Genomic DNA, 18,715 nt, shown 5'->3' on the forward strand with positions numbered 1-18,715 from the left:
GGGTAAGGCGATTTTTCACTTCTTTCTGCTGCTCGGGCAGTGACACCTTCCTTCCTTTCCTGTTGTTTTCAAAAGCCCACTGCAGCCCCTCTGGCCTTATTTTCTCTTTCTGTAATAGGATGAATAGTTCTTGCTTTTCTTGGCTGTTTTACAGCCGCTTCCCTTTGAGTCTTATTTAACCCCCCACACACTTTGTTGTCTCTAAAAACGTATGTTCTGCTACTAATATTTTGTGCCTTTATTTCAAAAAACACACAGTGATTTTTTAGACTCAATTTCAAAATAATCTAAACATTTTTTGTCTCAAAATACATATTCTATTAGTAATATTTCCCTCAAAAAATGTGGATTTGTTTAAACTGAAACTTTTCACAGGAAAAGGGTTCCCTGATTTCACTTGGGGGTCTGTGCAGTACCCAGCAAAATGGGGGCCCTGAGCTAGATTGGGGTCTCCGCAGCACCCAAATGATTCCACAGTCCACAGGTCTCCTCCCAGCAAACACAAAGACATATAACTAGGGCTATCAAGCAATTAAAAAATTAATCACAATTAATTGTGTTGTTAAACAACAATAGAATACCATTTATTTTAAATATTTTGGATGCTTACTACATTTTCAAATATATTAATTTCAATTACAACAGTGCTCACTTTATATTTATTTTTTATTATAAATATTTGCACTGTAAAAAACAAAAACAAAATTATTTTTCAATTCACCTCATACAAGCACTGTAGTGCAATCTCTTTATCATGAAAGTTGAACTTACAATTGTAGAATTATGTACGAAAAACCTGTATTCAAAAATAAAACAGTGTAAAACTTTAGAGTCTACAAGACCACTCAGTCCCACTTCTTGGTCAGGCAATCACTCAGACAAACAGAGAAGAGAAACAGGTGGCCAGTGGCCTTTGTGACTGGGAAATCTACAAATCTATTAATATGTAACACACAGTTTTTCCATTTGTATGGATCCTAGCACAGGGGCCATTACAACCTGAGCTAAAAGACTCTTAATCTAGGCTGTAGCTGTCTCATCGATGTCTAGATGATCACGTCACCACCGGGGGGTGACAGAGCTCCAGACTGGGTGGGTGTGGCATACAAGTATAGGCCAGTGTACATGAAAGAGAAACTGGAGAATTTGAAAAAAGAAAAGGAGAACTTGTGGCACTCCTTTTCTTTTTGTGAATACAGACTAACACGGCTGTTACTCTGAAACCTGGAGAATTTGACATTTTCCAACAACTCAGGTTCATTTTGAAATGGAAGCTAACTGTCATAGAAAAAAGGTTAAAAAATTAAAAGGGTCAAAATTGAAACAAGACATTTTGAAATGATTGATACATTTTAATTGACCAGAAACAATAATTTCCCCCAGATTTTTGGTTGCTAAAATATTTCAAGATTTCATCTGATTCAGGATGGGAAAATTTGATGAAATCTCTAAGATATTCATGGCACAGGGAAAACCAATTCTTACCTATCTCTGCCCTTTGGGGCCATAAGAGTACTGCCTAGCTCTTGTGTAGTGCTTTCCATCCATAGATCTCAAAGCACTTTACAAAGGAGGTCAGTAGCATTATCCCCATTGTGCACATGAAGAACCAGAGGCACAGATCTTGTCCAAGGTCACCCAGCAGGCCAGTAGCAGAGCTGGGATTAGAACCCAGGTGTCTTGCAGCCGAGTGTTCTACCCATTATGCCACACTGCCTCCCACACTCCAGCAGTTAAGTTAACTCTCCCTGGCCAGTATAACTGAGACCGGGGCTGGGCTCAGAGTAGTCCAACCCACCTGCTCAAGGCATTGTAATCAGCTTCTGCTAATTCCATGAATTTGAACACTCATGTTGTTCCTTGAGTGAGATCATCTAGGTCAAAGTAAACCAGCGAGAAAGTGTTGAGTTTCAGAGTACCTTTATTTTAAATGCCTTGCACTTAAAAATATGAAAGTAAATTCTAAAGCAAATCTAGTGCACGTGAAAAACAGCTGAGACACATTTGCGGGGTAAGCCTTGTATTTAAACTATTTAGCAGTTGCAGCCATCTTGAGTGGATTATTAGCAGTCTTCCTGAACACAAATCACTGGGGTTAACTCAAACTTCTAGCTACCTTTTAAAAACTTACTCAGCCATTGGAAGACATTTTAATGATGAGTGGTCACCATATGGCCATTGTTTAACTAGATATGGACAGAATGTAACATCATCAGAGTTTTAATCATCCTTAATTTTAATTTCTTTTTGTTTTCAATATCTGCTCTTATGAGATTGAGAGAAGCAAGTTACTATGAAGTTGTGTTTTAGTATTTCCCTTATAGATTACACAACTATTAGAAATCAGTTTGACAATTGACAAAGATTCCAAGAAACCGAAGGTCAGCGTTATTTACGATTCAGTGACCAGAAGCGTTTGGTTAAAAGAAAACAACGAAAAGTACTTTTTTTCCACACAGGGAGAATTGGCAGCAATATTGGGAACGGTTCTGAATCAACTGTGTAAGATAGGACCACACCCTGCAGACATCACAGGGGGCAAAGATAACGCTTTATACATGTACATGGACATCGTGGAACATCAGTTAGTGGGGGGTTACTACATGCCACTGTTGTGCTGTGTTCCCATCCCGGGCAGCAACAATGAATTTATTACCATCACGTATGACAAACCGCATTACGTCCCTGTGAGTAAGCAGCACATTGGTACCATCACTACTGAAATAAAGACAGACCACAATGAACACATTTCATTTAGTTTCAGGAAGGGTGATGGTTAAACTGCATTTGCGCCCCAGGAAAGTTGACCATTATAACATTAATTTTGTGGCCTTATCTGTGGATGGCGAACAGAGGCCGGCTAAAGCTCTACAACCCGATTTTGAGACTGAAAACTGAGTGAGGGAGCACATGCAGCTCATGCAGGAGACTGAGAAAGGTGTAAAAGACTGAGCACTCTTGGTTGACTGTGGTAAATTTGCCTAGGGTTACATGATGCATGCCTTCGATCTGACCTCAGACCAGGAGTGCGCCAATCATTATTCTCTGATTAAAACTGGAAACATGAGAGCAGAGATTCGGTTTGTAACAGCTCTGCCCTCTGTAGTCAACATGATCGTGTATGGGGTTTTTGATAACGTGCTCGAAGTGAACCATAGAAGGAACATCCTGTTTGACTATATGTGATTATTAACACTGTGCAGTTCAAGAGTAGCAACCGTGTTAATCGGTCATTTGCAAAAAGAAAGGGAGAACTTGTAGCACCTTAGAGACTAACAAATTTATCTGAGCATAAACTTTCGTGAGAATTTCAGAGTAGCAGCCGTGTTAGTCTGTATTCGCAAAAAGAAAAGGAGGACTTGTGGCACCTTAGAGACTAACCAATTTATTTGAGCATAAGCTTTCGTGAGCTACAGCTCACTTCCTCAGATGCATATCGTGGAAACTGCAGCAGACTTTATATATACACAGAGAATATGAAACAATACCTCCTCCCACCCCACTGTCCTGCTGGTAATAGCTTATCTAAAGTGATCATCAGGTGGGCCATTTCCAGCACAAATCCAGGTTTTCTCACCCTCCACCCCCCCACACACAAATTCACTCTCCTGCTGGTGATAGCCCATCCAAAGTGACAACTCTTTACACAATATGCATGACAATCAAGTTGGGCTATTTCCTGCACAAATCCAGGTTTTCTCACATCCCCCCCACCCCCATACACACACAAACTCACTCTCCTGCTGGTAATAGCTCATCCAAACTGACCACTCTTCAAGTTTAAATCCAAGTTAAACCAGAACATCTGGGGGGGGGTAGGAAAAAACAAGAGGAAACAGGCTACCTTGCATAATGACTTAGCCACTCCCAGTCTCTATTTAAGCCTAAATTAATAGTATCCAATTTGCAAATGAATTCCAATTCAGCAGTTTCTCGCTGGAGTCTGGATTTGAAGTTTTTTTGTTTTAAGATAGCGACCTTCATGTCTGTGATTGCGTGACCAGAGAGATTGAAGTGTTCTCCGACTGGTTTATGAATGTTATCCGATGAAGTGAGCTGTAGCTCACAAAAGCTTATGCTCAGATAAATTGGTTTGTCTCTAAGGTGCCACAAGTCCTCCTTTTCTTTTTGTGCAGTTAAAGTATATTTTATCAAAGGATGCTTCTTTTTTAGATGTTTTTCCTAGCGACTTGCTCCTGAAGGGCTTTGTGTCCGGAAGACCTTAGGGGCTTATTGTTAACATGCGCCCCCATGACTTGCCCGGGGAACACTGACTGGCCCTCTGCTTACCAAAGCAGGGACCGGACGAGTTCTTTGACTCCTATGGATTTCCCACAGACAGCAACTTTTCCCCTAAACCTAATATGACTTTTTAAACCCGTAATTCTAATAATGTTGTGTTTCACCAGAGACAACTGCAGGACCCTCCAGCTGTAACCTGCAGTTATCATTCTATATCTTTTTAAAGAAATGCAGGAGGGGTTTACCTTTTGATCAGATTTTAAAATTGTACACCAATGATTTACCAGAAACTGACCACGTGGTGCTGCAGTTTGTAAAAAAGGAAAAGTCAGGTGCGTCCAGATTTGTCCCAAACATGTTTAAACGCGTTCAGACATTGATTTTTCTTTAGGTCTTTTATTTTACACCATTATCAAATCAAGCCTTCGGGTTTTATCAGGTACATTTTTAAAAGGGGTGTTGCTACTTATGGTCTTGGCAGGCTCCAGACCTGTTTTTAGATTTTCTAAAAGCTCTTTATTGATAACATGCCTGACAGTGGACGTAGGCACATTCAGCTCTGCCAAGGCTTTCATAAAAACATTCCACCCTTTAGGAGTCCTTTTGTTAGCGAAAGAATAAGAGCCGGTCACCCCCTGACTAAATTGAGCATATGAGACCCTGCAACTGCTACCCCCGGCACACAAAACTTCCATTATTGGACCAAGAAGAAATATCTTTACGCTGTCTGAGTTCATTTAACAATGTTTCAGCTTTTTTCTTATAGCAAGGATTTACCCCCTCCATTACCTCCTGAATGACAAAGTCCAATGAGCCCTGCTCGACTTCAGAAGGTTGAATTTCCTCTTGCTCTTGCTCTTGCTCGGGGAGAAAGAGACTTGTTTTAGTCTTTTCTGCTTCACGCAGCTTGGCCAATACCAGGTATCTTTGCAGGATCCTCTCATAAAGTTTAGCCTTTTTATAGTCGAATAAACGAGATCTTTGAAGAATTTCTTTAATCTCTTAATCCAATTGGTGAGTGTGACAGGTTCAGTCACAGAGACACCCTTGGGACTATCACCTGATGTGCTGAGATTACCTCTGAGCCTGTTTCCCCCGCCAATTTGGGACTCCAGAACCCTGCCTTGTTGAGCCAGACATGCCAGGGTCTGAAGCATGTCCCCCAAAGCTGCAGACTTTAACCAAAAAACTGCTCAGTGGGTCACCTATCTCCAGCACCCAGACATCCAGCTCCCAATGGGATCCAAACCCAAATAAATTTGTTTTACTCTGTAAAAAGTTTATACAGGGTAAACTCATAAATTGTCTGCCCTCTATAACACTGAAAGAGAGATATGCACAGCTGTTTTCTCCCCCAGGTATTAATCTCTTACTCTGGGTTTATTAAGTAGAAAAAGTAGGATTTAAGTGGTTTCAAGTAATAACAGACAGAACAAAGTAAGTTACCAAGTAAAATAAAACAAGACATGCAAGTCTAAGCCTAATACATTAAGAAAATGTTTACAGGTGTCAAAGTTTGACTCAGACTCACAATTTATCAGACCACTCTGTTTTATTAGCAAAGCTGCTCTGCTAATACATTTAGAAGTGAGCCCCCAGAGTGGGGCTTGTGTCTTTTAATTTATACAGTTTTTTGGAGAACAAGTTACAGAGAAGTTACAAACAAAAGAAGAAAAAGATTTTAGTCACCACCCTTCGAGATCCCTGAGACCAGTCACGTATCTTCAATTACCTGCCACCCTTAACAATCTCCTTTAACAGCTTCCAGTTAACTTAACTAATTGCCCTTCACATCTTCCATTCTGATGCCTGCTTCTTAGATGTGCTGGCTCTATCTTAATTGCTTCTCCATTCAAAAGCTAACTGTCCCTACGTGTGCTCCCTCAGATACTTTATGCCCTCTCATATACAATGTATCCAGCATGTCCCCTTATACAACGTTATATTTATACAATGTTATACTTCCATACAGGTAAAATCTTACCCTCAGAGTTGTTCCAATAAGCTTCTTTCACAGACTAGACTACTTCCTAGTCTGGGCCCAATCCTTTCCCTGGTATAGTTCTTGTTAGCTCCAGCTCAGGTGGTAACTCAGGCAATTTCTCATGACTGGCAGCCCCCTTTGTTCTGTTCCACACCCATATATCTTTGGCACAAGGCGGGAATCCTTTGTCTCTCTCTGGGTTCCCATCCCTCCTTCTAAATGGAAAAGCACCAGGTTAAACATGGATTCCAGTTCAGGTGACATGATCAAATGTCACTGTAAGACTTTATTACCTACTATACAGGAAGTCTTACAAGTAAACAGAGCCATTTACAACCAATTTTCCTGGTTAATGGGAGCCATCAAGATTCCAAGCCACCATTAATGGCCCACACTTTGCATACTTACAATAGGACCTCAGAGTTATATTTCATATTTCTAATTTCAGATAAAAGAATGGTACATTTATACAAATAGGATGACCACACTCAGTAGATTATAAACTTTGTAATGATACCTTACAAGAGACCTTTTGCACAAAGCATATTTCAGTTACATTATATTCACACTCATTAGCACATTTCCATGAAGCATGTGGAGTGCAACATCACAGCGAGTCGCTGTGGTTCAGATATTTTCTTCACCACTAGCGTTGTGTTTCATTTTATTCTAACTGATGGCCAGGAACGAGGTACAATTTTTAGGGTGTTCCATTATCTATTAATTAAAAAGCCTGACAGTAGAGGGAGTGCAAAGCTTAACAAACCTCAACAAAGGACCAATAAAGCCCCCAGAGTATTTTACAGCTTTTTTCTTTTGAGGGACAGCCTTTTATCATGTAACTTTTTAATAATTTTAATAATACCCCATTTTCTTTTTAGTGTGCTTATTTGTCAGGGTTTCAGAGGAAAGTTTTCTTTTAAAGTGTTGAGTGCTTTTCTGAGATAACCGCTACCAGGTCATCAGAGTCTGAGCAGAGAATAGCTTTTCTTTGCTGTGGTTTGGCTTTGATGAGGAGTCTTAAAAAAGCCAAGTTTCTCTGAATGCGACTAGACATGCTTGTCAGCTGGATTCTCTTTTTTAAAATGGTGGTTTGGTAAAAATAACTATTTTTATGAATTTTTTAAGGTATATACACAGGGCCAGTCTGGGGGCAGGAAAGGCCTGTTCTTAACCTGTAGGCTTCAGGCACTGAAGCATTTAAATCCACCAGCAGGTACCCATAGAGATTTTTGGTAGCATCCTCAAAAGCCTCCAAAAAGAATTGTGTTTTACCAAGGTACATTTGCCAGACCAAAGTGGTGATTTGCAGTTTATCACTTTAAAAAAAAATCATATACTTAGTATTTAAATTAATCGTTCAGCTTTTTTCCCCCTGACAAAACATGTTTTGCACAATGTACATAATACTTAGGTTCCTGTAGTGTACATATTTTGTAAAGGCTTTCTCGATTTCACTGCTTTCAGAAGCAGATTCCATCAGGACATCTATAATAACCATATTCACTTTATTACTCAGAAATAAACATTCATCATTAAAAGTATCAGGTAAATCTTCCAAAAACGTAATGCATGGAAATTTTTGCAACAATTCTTTATACAATGGCTGCCAACAGCTATAACACCACACAATATTTTCAGGCATGCAGAATAACAGCTTATTGCCATTTTCTAACAATTGCTTTATAAAAAACGATTTTCCAAAATTTGAAGGACCACAAAGCAAACAGGAAAAAGGATGAACAAACTGAACCGTGGCTTTGCATAATAATCAATACCTGTACGGCAAGGTTTTAAAGTCCACCTCGAGGGATCTTTTTTCATAAACAACTTTCTGGGTTTTTTCACAGTTCATGTCTCTATCAACCAGTGCTTTTTTACCCTCACAATCCCTAGATGCTGTACCACAGTCTCTTTTGGGCCCTCTCCCGTGGGGTAATCCCAGACGAGGTCTTTTAAACTCTCAAAATTATTTTTTTTCTATTTTCTGAGTTGAGCATGATCTCTTTCACTTTCATACAGGTCTTACCACTCGACAGGCTGAACGTGTATGTTTTAGGTCCAGCAGACACAAACTCCACGATGTGTTCCTCTGGTGGTATTTCACTGGTCAGAAACCCTAAATAATCCCCTAGGGGCAGGTTCCACGCCCCTTCTTTCCTCACAAAAATCACAGAATCTGTATCATGGTAAAGACACTGCTCCTGTAAACGATCTAACAGATGGTAGAGCTCTAGTCTGGCATAAGCGGTGGTAAAGTACGCTATAAACATGTTAGTGTTGCGGGAATGGATGCAGCATTCTTTTGCATACTTCCAAGACACCATGGCCTCTCATCATCACTAAACTTGCACAATGGCATGTCGTAATAAGGTACAAAGCCTTACTTGAAGAGCTTGCTGGGGTCTGTCACTACACTGGTGTTAGTCAAATTTGTTCACTGACCGAATTTTCCCCACAAGGAATTTAAAAACAACTTTGAGATCTGTCTTTTTGCAGGGTTTTCCTTGAACTTGTTTAGATACAGACACATGCCTTCTCTTTCACGGTACTCTTTCAAGTACTGGTTATTTTTTTTCAACTTTTCCTTACACCAGTGAGGGAACTCCAAGGCCTCTTGTTTCTGTCTCATGTACATTTTAATGTAGTTTGAAAACAAGATATCTGAAGAGGAGTTAAAGTTCCAGACTTCGTAAATCTATGCAATCCTGTACCCTTTGTCTAAAGCCTCCACCAGCTGTATCGTGCACCAGGTTCCTGTGTGTGCAGGGATCCTTTTGTTTCTGCACAAAGGACACAAAGGGAAACATTTGTTTACCGCTGTTACGAATTACACCCGGTAGGACACGCACACAAGTGCTACGAATTACACCTGGTAGGACACGCACACAAGTGCTACGAATTACACCTGATAGGACACGCACACAAGTGCTGCGAATTATACCTGATAGGACACGCACACCAGTGCTGCGAATTATACCTGATAGGTCACGCACAGTTCGAATCTAGGCTGAGGCACAGAAACAAAGTCCACAACTGCAGAGTTCCCAAAAGACACTAAGTTTATTATGCTCGAGCGTGGTGCCCCCCTGCTAGCCGGGAGGGGACCCTGAATGCAAATTATGCAAAGGTTATATATCTTTTAGCAAAGCATGTTGCCCTCGTGCATCGGAAACCTTAGCCAATAAACAAACCCTTGTCTTATCTACCACCTATCCCTGCTTGGTGCATTCCTCGTGCTATACCAGTATGTTAATTACACAGCATGGTCCTAAAGCTATGCATCGGTAACTTTTATTATCAGGATGGGAGGCCTCACATCAAGGCCAAGAGACAGGGAGTTAGAGACTGACAAAAACCAGATACTGGGAGTCAAGGCAGGCTGGAGACAAGGAGGAGGATTTTCACAGGGATTCGATATCTAAGGATTACTCCTCCTGGTGTATGATGTGCTGGCATTTAAACAATGGTGGGCCCCAAACGAAAATGGAGTCACATGTGCTAACTTTTCCTTAACAGTCCTTCCTTTTTTTTTTGTACGTCAGTAAGCTATATCGGGACTGAGTAACCGCGCTGCAGGGTTAGCAACTGCCGACAGCACATACTGCAGCATTGTAGGCATACAAAAAATAACGCAAAAACAATAACAATCAAAAAAAGTAAATACAAAATACGCCGTCCCCAAGTCCCCACATCCGGTAGTCATGAGGTGAGCCAGTCCCAGACCTCCTGGAATCCGGCTTTGGTAGTGTCGTGGCTGATGTGGTGGAATAGGGCTGCCTGTTGCTTGAGGATGTGGATGTCAGTTTGCACCCTATGATGCTGATTTACAAATACGCAACAGCTTGAATTGACCAGAGCACAAACCCCACCCTGATTTGCAAGGAGATAATCCAGGGCTAGGCGGTTTTGCAATGTAGTTTGGGATAGCTGGGTGACTTCAATTTGAAGGGCAGAGAGAGCATCTGCAGTAGCATTTGCCATTAGTTCCAAAGCAGCTGAAATGTTAACTATAGCTTTTTCCAGCTCGCTTACTCCCAACCATGGCAAAAACCAACGCACAAAGGAGTGAAAGCCTTTGGGCCGATAAGAAAGGGGGTTTAAAGGAATACTTCGTCGGTCCCTCCATACTAGATTGCAGATCTCTCCCCGGGTCAGGTTCTGGTGTACTGTCACGGCGGGTATTATAGCCCCTAAGGTACATGTACCACACCATCCTGCTGGGAGAACCTTATAGGCTGTGTGATTGCATAACCAATACCAGCCAGACCCCTCAGGGACCGGCCACGGGGTCCTGGAGTAGGTAGAGGGGCCTCCCGCACCAGAGCTGATTTGGGTGGTGTCCTTGCACCCTACAAAATTCCCTACAAAAACTGTATTTTCTATGCCCTTACGTCGTGACACACATAAAGCATAATTACCCTGGGCCACCATATCAATAGACCATATTTGGATTGTAACATTCCAATTAAATGTAGTGTTTGCCCATAGCTTGGTTTGGAGCGTTCGATTAAGGGGGATAGGTACCCCTACCAACGGGACCCCCTGACCTAAATATGTGGGGGTATGAATACAAATCCAACACTGCGTTCGATTTACACCCTGTTTGATAGCACGGGTTAAATTTAAAAAGCTATTGCCCTCCCATCCTTGTACTGGACTTGGGAATAGGGAGAGGATCCCCCAGGCAAACCATACCAATGTCGACATCCTCCCCTGTACCATACAAAAAACACTACCCCCAATGTAAGTCCAATAAACAGGAACACAAAAAGTCCTGGTGGGCTGTGAAGGTCCCAGTAGCTGGAAAGCTCAGTCCATGGGTTGGTTGTAGTGTTCATTCGTGAAGTGGCTCGTCTGCTGGCTCGCCAGGGTCAGGTGGGGGTTCTGTTGCCAACTTGACGTAGCTATGGTGAATCCAGGAACCTTTACCTGCAACTTTTAAAGCAGAATAAGTACATAACAGAACCTGGTACGGCCCCTCCCACCGGGGTTCCAGGGGGTCGGTGTGGGGGATCTTTTTTACCATTACCCAATCCCCTGGCTTAAAGGAATGAACTTGTAACCCTAAGGGTGCGGTTTGAAACAACTGAGCTTCAGACTGGTTGTCAGTCAGCTCCTTTTGCAGTCTAGCAACATATCTGGCCAAAGTTTCATCTCCATCCAAGAGGCTAGCATGTACAGGAACATAAGTTCCCGGGACCAAAGCTGGTCTCCCAAACAGTACCTCAAACGGGGACAGGCCTAGGGGCATGCGTGGCGTTCGTCTTATATGCCATAAAACTATAGGCAAGGCCTCTGGCCACTTAAGTCCAGTTTCCTTACAAAACTTTGCTACCATTGTCTTTATTGTTCGGTTCATGCGCTCCACCTGACCTGCAGACTGGGGGTGATACGGGGTGTGTAATTGTCGAATAATCCCCAAGCACCAGTACAGTTCCTCCAAAATCTTTGCAGTAAAGTGTGAGCCCCGATCTGAATCAATGACTTCAGGGACACCAAACCTGGGTACAATGTCTTTCATTAAGAACTTGACCACAGATCTTGCATCTGCCTTTCTGGTTGGTATTGCTTCAGGCCATCCGGAAAGTTGGTCCACTATAACAAGGAGGTGGTGAAACCCTGAGCATTTAGGCATTTCTGCGTAGTCCATCTGCAAGCGCTGAAACAGGAAGTTTGCCCAGGGTCTCCCCCCTTTTGAGTTGGCATCGAGCCGAGTCTTAGCAGAGAAGGCCAGGCAAGTAGGGCAGGAGCCAAGAACTCGCTTTACCGCGGGATAAACATGCAGTGCTGCCCAGAACTTTAGTATGGCAGCCACCGTGCCCTGAATACCAGCGTGACCCAGGGAATGAAAATAATGAGCAGCTGCGAGTAGATAACGACGGGGGAGAATAGGTTTGTTCCCGATCCGCCAAACCTTATCGGAGCCCTTAGATCCCTCCCAGCGTTTCCAGTCATGCAGCTCCTCCAAGGATACGTCAGCATACAGCAGTGTCCAGTCAGCAGGTGGGAAGGACACATCCAGGGGGAGGGAAGCCGAAACCAGAAGGGGCTGTAGAGCTGCAGCCTTTGCGGCTGAATCAGCTAATGCATTGCCCTGAGATACAACACTGTTAGACTGCCTGTGCGCATAACAATGAACCACCGCCACCTGACGAGGGGCCTGAATAGCTTCCAAAAGGGCAGAGATTAGAGGGCCATTAGCGATTTTTGTGCCTGAGGAGGTTAAAAATCCTCGTTGCTTCCAGAGCTGGCCTGTAGCATGACAAACCCCAAAAGCATACTTAGAGTCTGTATAAATGGTAACAGTTTTTCCTGAAGACAATAAGCATGCCCTGGTAAGCGCGTGTAACTCTGCACCCTGGGCGCTGAAGGAAGGTGGTAGGGGGGCAGCCTCGATAACGTCTGCCTGAGAGGTAACCGAATAGCCCGAGACCCGGTGGCCATTTAAATAGTACGAGGACCCATCTGTGAAAAGAAGTAAATCGGGCTCTACTAAAGGGGAGTCCGCTAAATCCGGGTGGGGCTTACCATTCTGCGCGACGACATCCATGCATACATGGTGAGGGGTACCGTCCTCTGGGAGGGGTAGCATTGTGGCTGGATTGAGGATGTTACAGCGGCGTAAAGTAACGTTGTCAGCGGCCAACAGGATTAGTTCATATTTATGAGCCCGCTGTGGAGACAATGCCTGTGTAGAATGCTGTTTTAAAAGAATTTCAACCTCATGAGGGACCCAGACAGTCAGAGGGTGCCCCAAAACAATAGGTCGTGACCGTTCAACCATGACAGCAGCAGCAGCAATAGACCGTACACAGGAGACAGAGCCCTGAATCACAGGGTCCAGTTGTACTGAATAATAGGCTACGGGGCGTGGGCGACCCCCCAGGTATTGCAAAAGGACGCCGCTAGCCACTCCCTGCCGTTCATGAGTGAAAAGAGAAAATGGTTTACCGTAATCCGGGAATCCCAAGGTGGGCGCAGAGATCAGAGCCTTTTTGACGGATTTAAAAGCATTTTCCATTTCCGGGGTCCAGGAGACAGGATCGAGGGTCAGTGCTGTAGTAGCTTGAACTAACGGTTTTACCAATTCTCCGAAAGCCACAACCCAGGGTCGACAGACCCCGCAGCCCCCAGGAAAGCCCGTAACTGCTTTTTTGTAGTCGGACGTGGGTCATCCTGGATTGCCCGCACCCTATCAGGGGATAGTAAGCGCTCCCCAGGTCTAATTACAAAACCCAAATAAATTACCTGATCTAGGCACAGCTGCAACTTGGATGGGGAAGCACGATGACCCTTATTAGCTAATGCAGTAAGCAAAACAACAGAGTCAATTAAACATGCGTTATAATCTGAGGCAGCGATTAGCAAATCATCCACATACTGAACCAGGACAGACGAACTAGGCAAAACAATGTCTTTTAAATCCTCGGTGAGAATCCGGGAAAAAATAGTAGGGGATCCTGAGAACCCCTGGGGAAGACGCGTCCATGTTAGCTGCTGACCCTTCCAGGTAAATGCGAATAAATATTGAGTATCAGGGTGCAAAGGAATACTGAAAAATGCTGCACACAAATCTATGACAGTAAAGCAAGTGGCTGACTGAGGAATTAGTGTTAGAATAGTGCTCGGATCAGGGACAACTGGATGGGGGGCTATAACATAACCATTTATAGCCCGAAGATCCTGAACAAATCGATAGACTGGACGCCCGTCTGGTCCCGGTTTAGGCTTCCTTACTGGAAGAATGGGAGTATTACAGGGCGAACTGCAAGGGACTAGAACCCCCTGAGTTAAATAACTGTCAATAAGGAGTGAGATGCCTTCTTCCGCCTCCCTCGGCAAGGGGTATTGTTTTACGGACGGAGGCGGTCCTCCCCCTGTTTTCAGACTCACTGGAACTGCTGATTTAAGAAGACCCACATCAGTAGGATTTGTGCTCCACAAAGCGTGGGGAACACTGGACAATTCAGAGGGCACACCAGGAATAGGGGTAACCGATGTCATAAGAGAAGCAACCGCCGAGTCCGGGACGGACATGCGGAGCCCCTCGGGGGCGCAATATATATGTGCCCCCAATTTGCCCAGCACATCCCGCCCGAGGAGGTTTGCGGGGCCCTCCGGCATTACAACGAATCTATGTGATAGCTTTAAAGAACCAAGCTCGATAGGGACAGGGTAGGATAAAGGGGCTGGGCAGGGATTACCTTCTATACCCTGCACCCAAACCTTGGTATCGGACAGAGAGCCCGGAACAAAAGTTAAAGTGGAGAGAGTGGCCCCAGTATCTACTAGAAAAGGCACAAGGTGTTCCCCAACCTTTAAATAAATTTGTGACTGTAATCCCAAGTCCCATTCCAACTCTCCCAAAGTTCCCAAAACCTCCGCCTCTAGTCACTGGGGGTTAACAAGGTTCTGGGGGGCGTTAGGGGGAAAAGAAGGATTAGCCTCTACCTGGCTCTTCCAAGGAGCCCCTCGGGGAAGCAGGGGACACTCCCTCCTCCAGTGCCCTGGTTGTTTACAATAATTACAATTCCCCTCCCTCATTCTATCCCAACCTCCCCCTCCTCCTGTCCCCCGTCCATGCCCCCTTCCCCTCATCTCTCCGCGCCCTCGCCAGTGCTGGTTTCCCGAAGGAGCCTGCAAGGCAGCAGCTAACATACTTACTTCCTCCTTCTTCTGTTTACGTTTTTCCCGTGCTTTTTCCTCGTCCCTGCCGTTAAACACAAAGGTGGCCAGGCGGACAACCTCCTGGAGGGGTTTTCCTGGCCAATCGGGCACATGCTTAGAAAAATATTTTTTTATATCTGATGCTGCCTGATCAACATAAAAGGAGACCATCATAGGACGGTTTTCCTCTGCCTCAGGGTTTATACCGCCCCCATATACACAAACTTGCTTGGACAACCGGGCCAAAAAGGCGGGGGGTGCTCAGTAAGCTCTTGCCGACATTCACGGATTTTAGACCAGTTAGCCGTTTTACTACCAGCTTTACGTACAGCTTCTAAAAGGCCGTTTCTACCCGCCTTTAAAAGGCCCATCGGAGTAGGCACGTTAGGATTCCAATTGGGATCAGTCAGGGGCCAAGAAGCCTGGGTACTATCCTCCCCTGCTCAGCGCCTATTAGCATCCAGAATGGAATATTTTTTGTCAGGGGTAAAAAGTGTGTCCAGGATTACCTGGACATCTCCCCATGTAGGATTAAATGCGGTAAATACAGACCGAATGGTTTGCAGAACCTTCTCTGGATCGTCACGCAGGCGAGGCATCTGCTGTTGCCATGTTACTAAATCGCCTGGGCCAAAAGGGCGGTGAACATAGGGAAAAGCAAACCGTTCACTTCCGTCCGTATTATGAGTAACAAGGGGTTGCTGAATGGGGGAGCTTGCAGAGTAACCGGTGGGTCAATGGTGGGCCCGCACGGGCAGGGGGGTGGCGAGCAAGGAGATGATAGGCATAAGTCAGAAAGCCGAGGGTAAGCCGGGGGAGGGGCAGAAACAGGCCGGGGAGGAGAAGAAACAGGCATAGCACAGAGCGGGGCTGAAGACCCCTGAGATAGATAGGAAAAGGAGGAGGAAAGAGGACATCCTTTCGCACGCGCATAAGCCCAGTTGTCCCATACATACCAATAATCCATCTGGGCTGGAGTTTTGTCCTCCAGCCTCCTTCTAAGCACTGTTAATGTATCCCCAGCAAAGGACCCATCCGGTGGCCATTCAACAGATGTTTGAGTTGTTAGTGCTGGCCACTCAACCTTACATAAAATAACAGCTTTCTTCCTGCCTAACCCATGGGTGCCAGAGATATTCCCCCAATTCTCAAGAATTTCAGCTAAAGGGGTCCCCTTACTTACACTCTGCCCAGAACCCATAATGGGCTACCAAAAGAACACAAAATGTGCCACCTTATCGCCTAAGCGACGGCTCACACCCCCCCCTCCTCGGAGTTCTCAAAGGTGAACTCACCCTGTGCCGGCTGGAGCTGTCCGAGAGGAGGAGTGTAGTCTCGCTTGTTGGGGTGAGCCTAGCGTCCCTTCGTGGTCGCCAAAACTGTTACGAATTACACCCGGTAGGACACGCACACAAGTGCTACGAATTACACCCGGTAGGACACGCACACAAGTGCTACGAATTACACCCGGTAGGACACGCACACAAGTGCTACGAATTACACCTGGTAGGACACGCACACAAGTGCTACGAATTACACCCGGTAGGACACGCACACAAGTGCTGCGAATTATACCTGATAGGACACGCACACCAGTGCTGCGAATTATACCTGATAGGTCACGCACAGTTCGAATCTAGGCTGAGGCACAGAAACAAAGTCCACAACTGCAGAGTTCCCAAAAGACACTAAGTTTATTACGCTCGAGCGTGGTGCCCCCTGCTAGCCAGGAGGGGACCCTGAATGCAAATTATACAAAGGTTATATACCTTTTAGCAAAGCATGTTGCCCTCGTGCATCGGAAACCTTAGCCAATAAACAAACCCTTGTCTTATCTACCACCTATCCCTCCTTGGTGCATTCCTCGTGCTATACCAGTATGTTAATTACACAGCATGGTCCTAAAGCTATGCATCAGTAACTTTTATTATCAGGATGGGAGGCCTCACATCAAGGCCAAGAGACAGGGAGTTCGAGACTGACAAAAACCAGATACTGGGAGTCAAGGCAGGCTGGAGACAAGGAGGAGAATTTTCACAGGGATTCGATATCTAAGGATTACTCCTCCTGGTGTATCGTGTGCTGGCATTTAAACAATGGTGGGCCCCAAACCAAAATGGAGTCACATGTGCTAACTTTTCCTTAACACCGCCAACCCTCTACGGTAAAACAGGGAAATAGAGGCCTGTCGGAGGGTACACTTTAACTTTGGCAATGCAAAGTACCTTCTGATATCCCCAAAATCTTCATACACGATAACGGGGTGCCCCACTGAGTATAGTCTTGTTTACACAAGGGTAAAGGCTGGTGAAATAATAGTAATAAATCTCCTCCCCAGTCTGTGACTTGTAATACAAACAGATGGCGTTCGTTCTACCTCCATAAAGAGCATCGCTAGGAACCAAAGGCTGTGGCAGGTTTTTTCTCATAAAAAACCCCCCAACCGGTTATGGTTAACTAACACAGTCTTCCATTCATATTCCCATACGGTCCTTATGCAACAGATTGTAATAGTTATCACAATAGCAAATAAGACAGCTGTGAAAAAAACAACCATTAAATTCAAAGACCGTAGGTTTACTGTCTATGATGGCATAACCATCCAAAAAATAGGACCCCGCTTTACAGTCCCCACCCAGCAAAGTGTGTTGGATAGAAATGTTCTCTGTGTGGGCTATGTACAACAGCCATTGAATGGCCGGTGTGGAATATCTCTTCTGCTGCTTATGGTAATTGTAGGGCGACCAGACAGCAAATGTGAAAAATCGTGACAGAGGTTGCGGGGTAATTGGAGCCTGTCAAGGTTCCTTCCCCACTCTGAACTCTAGGGTACAGATGTGGGGACCTGCATGAAAGACCCCCCTACGCTTATTCTTACCAGCTTAGGTTAAAAACTTCCTCAAGGTACAAACTTTGCCTTGTCCTTGAACCCTATGCTGCCACCACCAAGCGTCTTAAACAAAGAACAGGGAAAGAGCCCACTTGGAGACGTCTTCCCCCCAAAATATCCCCCCAAGCCCTACACCCCCTTTCCTGGGGAAGGCTTGATAAAAATCCTCACCAATTTGCATGGGTGAACACAGACCCAAACCCTTGGATCTTAAGAACAATGAAAAAGCAATCGGGATCTTCAAAGAAGAATTTTAATTAAAGGAAAGGTGAAATAATCACCTCTGTAAAATCAGGATGGTAAAAACTTTACAGGGTAATCAGATTCAAAACATAGAGAATCCCTCTAGGCAAAACCTTAAGTTACAAAAAGACACAAAAACAGGAATCTACATTCCATTCAGCACAGCTATTTTACCAGCCATTAAACAAAAGAAAATCTAACGCATTTCTAGCTAGATTGCTTACTAACTTTTTACAGCAGTTCTGAAGAGCATTCCTGATCTGTTACTGGCAAAAGCAACACACAGACAGCCCAACCCTTTGTTCTCCCCCGCCCCCTCCAGCTTTGAAAGTATCTTGTCTCCTCATTGGTCATTTTGGTCAGGTGCCAGTGAGGTTATCCTAGCTTCTTAATTCTTTACAGGTGAAAGGGTTTTGCCTCTGGCCAGGAGGGATTTTATAGTGCTGTATACAGAAAGGTGGTTACCCTTCCCTTTATATTTATGACAGAGCCTATATAAGAAAAACACCCAAAAATCAGGACTGTCCCTATAAAATCAGGACATCTGGTCACCCTAGGTAATTGTCCAGTGGCAGAAGGGCTATGGTTCGCAATTTTAAATAATTATCTGTACATGACCATGCAAATTGAGGCTAATATAAGGTACTGAAAGGGGTCTGTACACTTAGTTACCACCTCCTTGTTAT

This window comes from Lepidochelys olivacea, assembly GCF_965140295.1.
Source record: "Lepidochelys olivacea isolate rLepOli2 genome assembly, chromosome: 13".
Lineage (NCBI taxonomy): Eukaryota > Metazoa > Chordata > Testudines > Cheloniidae > Lepidochelys > Lepidochelys olivacea.